Genomic DNA, 5,675 nt, shown 5'->3' on the forward strand with positions numbered 1-5,675 from the left:
AACCATGTCCCCAATGAACCACCTCCTCCAACCACACCTCACCTGCCTCCAGTTACCACTCAGGTAATCCCATCAGGGATGAATTCACTGATTAGGTTAAGGCTGTAGCCCAATCATTTCTCTCCAAACCTTCTTGCATTGTCTCACACATGAGCTTTTGGGGGACACCTCATATCTAAACCATAACGCCATCCTAGCCATTGGAATCTTGGTTCTGTACATCTGCCTTGTGATGGTACCTACATTTCATAGAGAAGCTTCCTCCTTGCCTTTTGAACATCTTTGGGGCAAACATTTTTCTCAGGTGTTTGATCTTCACTGAAATTCCTTTGCTTTTTCTCAAGGGTTTCTGCACAGCAAGAACCTCCTTTTCTTGACTTTGAAATTCTCTATGGTTCCAGTCAGAAGACAGATGAGAGAATAAATATAATTTATTTTTTTGGTGGTGCTGGGGATTGAACCCAGGACCTTATGCATGCAAGGCAAGCACTCTACCAACTGAGCTACATCCCCAGCCCAAGTATACCTTGAAAACACAAAAGTGGCTGTTTCTTTAGCCAAAAATTATTCTTCAAATCTCACCTCTTTCAGTCTCCCCACATACATTTATTTACTCTAGAAGAGACAGCAAGCCCCTCCTTCTATCCCTCCTGTCTTCCATGCTGTCAAAGTCCTTTCAGCCTTGATAACCCAGATTAGACGCTACCACTGCCTCACTCCCCATCACCCACCCCAAGGTTTTCACATGGGCCAGACAAAAGAAATCTGAACACCCAGAGAAATCTGGGCACCAATGCATTACCCTTCTGACCTGTTTTGCACCCTCTTCTAAGTCACCTTGTTTTATAGTTACTGGTGTCTAAATTTTCAGTTTATTCCTTTTGCATTTCACACAGCACCTACTCCAAACTCTGTTAATGGTCAGGTGAAAGTCAGGCTTAGAGCATGGTGGCACCCAAACCTGTAACCCCAGCAAAGGGGAGGCTGAGGCAGAAGGATCACTTGAGTTCAGAAGGTGGAGAGCAGCCTGGGCACCACAGTGAGACCTTATCTCCAAGAAAGGGATTCACACTTTGTATATCTCAATTTCCTCATCTAGTAAATGGCAATACCTGCACTGCAACAAAAAGTGATTTTAGCTGGGTACAGTGGCATGCACCTGTAATTCCAGCAACTTGGGAGGCTGAGGCAGGAGGATTGCAAGTTCAAAGCCAGCCTCAGCAACTTAGCAAGGTCCTAAGCAACTTAGCAAGGTCCTAAGCAACTTAGCCAGACCCTGTCTCATAAAAAATGAAAAAAGCTAGGGATGTGACTGAGTGATTAAATGCCCCTGTGTTCAATCCCCCGTACCAAAAAAAATAAAAAATAAAAAATAAATAAATAAAGTTTTTTTAAAAAAAACTACTGTGCATTTTGTTTTAGTCCCTTTGGGCTACTATTAACACATTTTAGCCTGGGTAATTTATGAACAATAGAAACATTGCTCACAGTTCTGGGGATGAGGGCATCCAAAATGAATATACCAACAGATTCGGTGTCTGGTTAGAGCTCTTTTCTTCACAGATGTACCTTCTTGCTGCATCCTCACATGGATGGCAAAAGGGTAAAAAGGCTTCCTCAAGCCTCCTTAATAAGGTCTCAGCTCTCACTCCGGAAGGTAGAAGTGACCTAGTCGCTTCTCAAAGGCTCCATGGCAAACAATTTGACACTATTTAAGAGCCTTCAGTATTTCACATTCTCCTTTTTGTGCAGTATGGGGGACTGAGCTCAGGGTTGCTTTACCACTGCACTGCATCCCCAGCCCTTTTTTATTCTATTTATTTCAAATTTTTGAGACAGGGTCTCACTGAGTTACCCAGGCTCCCCTCAAATTTGCTGAGATCCTCCTGCCTCACTCTACTTAGTCACCAGGACTAAGGGCATGAGCCACCACACCCAGTCTTTTTTTTTTTTTTGGTACTGGGGATTGGACTCAGAGACACTTTGCTACAGAACTACATCCCCAGTACTTTTTTAAATTTATTTTTCATTTTATTTTGAGACAGGGTTTCACTAAGTTACCCAGGCTGGCCTTGGAACTTGTGATCCTCTTGTCTCAGCCTCCTGAGTAGCCGACATTACAGCTGTGCACCACCATACCAGCTGTTTTTTTTTTTTCTTATTCACTAATTATACTTCCAGGCATCAATCCTAAGGGAAAACCAAACATGGAGTAATTTTAAGAACAAAAATGTTCGAATATTATTTATTAAAATAAAAAGCATGAAATAATTTAAACACACAACAAAGGCACACAACTAATAAATTACTGCACATTGACTCCATGAAACGTAGAGCCATTTTTTAATTCATCAAAACAATTTTTTAAAGTGATGTATAAAAATAAAGAATGTTTATGATTTAGCACTAAAATTATGAAATGTATCAAAATTGTGCTTATATAGGGCTGGGGAGATAGCTCAGTTGGTACAGTGCTTGCCTCACAAGCACAAGGCCCTGGGTTCAATCCTCAGCACCAAAAAAAAAAAAAAAAAAAAAAAAAAAAAAAATTACTGCATATAGTTTGACAGTATGTAAAAAAATGATTCAAAAGCTGATTTAAAAATACTAATGAAAGTTGTTTAGGACTAAGATGATAATAAGCATTTTTTATTCTTTATTTTCCAAATTAAGTATGTATTACTTTAAAAATAAAAACAAAGATAAACTGTGAACAGTAGTTAAAATCTACAGAAATGCAAATTATTAATACTGCATCTCTGCATTGTATCAGTTCATTATTGTATATAGCTAATTTACTTTTTTCTTTTTATTTTCATTTTTCTATTTTATTTTCTTGTGCTGCAGATTGAACCCAGGACACTTTACCTCTGAGCTACCTCCCTACCCCTTTTTATGTTTTATTTTGAAACAGGGTCTTGCTTAGTTGCTACATTGCTGATGCTGCCCACAAATTTTCGTTCCTCCTACCTCAGTCTCTCGAGTCACTGGGATTACAGACATGCACCACTGTGCCTGGCACTAATTTTCCTAAATACGAATAAATTAATCAAGGGGCTGGGGTTGGGGCTCAGTGGTAGAGTGCTTGCCTAGCATGTGTGAGGCACTGGGTTTGATCCTCAGCACCAGATAAAAATAAATAATTGGAATAAATGTATCATGTACATCTATGGCTAAAAGAAATTTTTGAAAAATAAAAAGAAATTAATCAAGCTAGACTATGTTGTAGTTTTTGTTAAACAACCAACAAGAAAAAAATTAAACCACATTTCTTCTGCCTATACTAAAAAACAACCTCAATAACTTTAAGCAGTGAGTAAAAAAGTCACTCCTTTCCCTTTCATTATTCAAATATGGTGTCACCCACTGTGAGGGTCTATCTTCCATATCTGTAGGTAAGTCATAAATCCTAATGTTATCTTTTAAAATTCTTATTATAATTATCAAAGTATATTCATTATACCGATTAATGGATTTCACTTTGACATTTCCATACATGCATATTTCAAGCTTTGACTATTTCCTTTAAGAGTGTTTCAGAACCCACAGTTGTCTTTTACTTTCACTTCTAAAGCTTATCCTTCTAAATAAAGCTGTTCTGTTGGAAAGAATTATATTTGCCCATGTGTTGAGCAAGCAAGTGTAAGTACTCTTGTAGGTCATCATCACATGTCAAAGTCAACAAACTTTTATAATGTAGTTCATGGTACTCAGGTTTCCATGCTGATAGAAATTCAAAAAAGAAGAAGAGAAAGAAAACCAAGTGTCTGTTATCTGTCAGAAATCTCATTCCTTAAAATCACATTTTGAATGCAAGTGATTGTGTTACCTTAAATGTAAAATTCAAAGTATTTGCTTTCATTTTCAAATACTCATCATGTACCTTTAAAGCATATCTCTTACCAGTAGTTGCAACTACCATTCTCATTCTAGTAATACCTAGAATATTTAACTTAGTAGAGAAATGTTTCACTGAGGAAAAAAAAAATACAAATCTAACCATTGAATCTAACTCCATTGCTCTTTTCCCAATTTTATGAATATACTTCTTCATTGAATTTGTTCACTCACATCCATTTGATCCAAATGTCTTATCAAGCGCCCAAATCAGGTCAAGGATAGAGCTGCAAGTGATGCTATTTTAAGAAGAGACAAAATGCACTGAAGTTGGACCAGCTCTTATTTTGTCAAAATTCTCCATTTCTTTAGCACACAGATGTTATGTTTTACCAGTGGGATGAACAATGACAAGTTGACAAGGTAGTTTATCCCTACAGAACAGTTTGGCTATTTTGTATAGGTGTGTACACTGAAACCGTTTTAAACAAAAGTACAGTTAATACATGAAACCATATATTTTGATTTACAACTGAGGAATTTAGAAATTACTCACTTGCTACAAGTAATCATCTAATTCTTTCAAGGATAAGTGTGTCTTGCTGGGCCTGGTGGCACATGCCTATAATCCCAGCTGCTCAGGAGGCTGAGGCAGGTAGATCGCAGGTTCAAAACCAGCCTCAGCAACTTAGCAAGGCTGTAAGCAACCCAGTGAGACTCTATCTCAAAATAAAAAATAAAAAGGGCTGGGAATGTGGCTCAGTGGTTGAGCACCCTTGGGTTCAAACCCTGGCACTAAAAAAGAAAGGAAAAGAAAAGAAAAGAAGTGTGTCTCTTTTACCTTTATATACCCAGTATACCCAAGCCTCCAAGTTGTAGGTGCTTGATAAACATTTATTAAACCAGTAACATAATAATGGAATTGACTTATTAAAAACCAATTGCAAAAAAAAAAAAAAAAAACCCAATTGCCAAGTAGTAACACTCTGTGTCTAATTAGCTCAGTTTATTAATGCAAGGAGCTGAGGTCAAGGACCCAATTCCCAAAAGGGTCTTTTGGCACTATCCTAGCCACAATTTCATATCTTGTTCCAACAAAACCATCTCTCCCATGAATGCTGGGAGAATTAGACAAACTAAGAGAAAGAAATAGTTTAACATAATTCATCACTACTCAAAGACAGATAATTTAGAAATTAAACTGTTAACAAAAAATCCTGCATTGTTTTGATATGGAAAATTCCAACATTTTAACATGTGAGACTTGGTTGAAAGAGTAAATAATATTAACTATCATTCCTTAAACAAGTACAAACTAATACCCAATCCCTGTCTCATTTTATTATAACCTGAAAGTTTGTCAGAGTTCACTTCTGAAGATAATATGTTTTTTGAGATTGCTATGAAAGGTCATTAAAATAAAAACATTTCGTTGATAAAATAACTTCTATTTTTTCAATAAGACAATTCAAATACATTTCTCCATAAAATAAAGAAATAATATGAATGGATATAAGACATGTAGCCTAAAAATAAATCTTTTAAAAAGATCCCCAAATTTGAATGCAAGGGAATCTTAATTTGTATTCAAGATCTCACTAGCTCCAACATCTCAAGAAAATCAACCAACTTCTGTCTGCACATGTTCTCACAGGGAAAATGAAGATAATGCTACTTACTGCTCCATAGGGTGCTGTGTGAATTAATTGGTTAATGTTCTTAAAGCAGGGTCTAAGTACCAAATGTTATCATTAGTGTGCATTGTATATCTCTTTGCAATTATCTGCCACCTTAAAATGCTGTGGCCTGCGAGGGTGCCTCTTTCCTGGAATATTTAC

At 36.8% G+C, this 5,675-nt stretch overlaps 1 non-coding gene across 1 annotated transcript; it reads right to left on the reverse strand.

The window, feature by feature from the left end:
* Positions 1 to 440: 440 nt before the first annotated feature.
* Trnaa-ugc (transfer RNA alanine (anticodon UGC)) lies at positions 441 to 513 on the reverse strand. Its single transcript has one exon. It is a non-coding gene; the product is annotated as a tRNA-Ala (tRNA).
* Between the last annotated feature and the right edge of the window lie 5,162 nt (positions 514 to 5,675).

This window comes from Sciurus carolinensis, chromosome 8 (assembly GCF_902686445.1).
Source record: "Sciurus carolinensis chromosome 8, mSciCar1.2, whole genome shotgun sequence".
Classification (NCBI taxonomy): domain Eukaryota; kingdom Metazoa; phylum Chordata; class Mammalia; order Rodentia; family Sciuridae; genus Sciurus; species Sciurus carolinensis.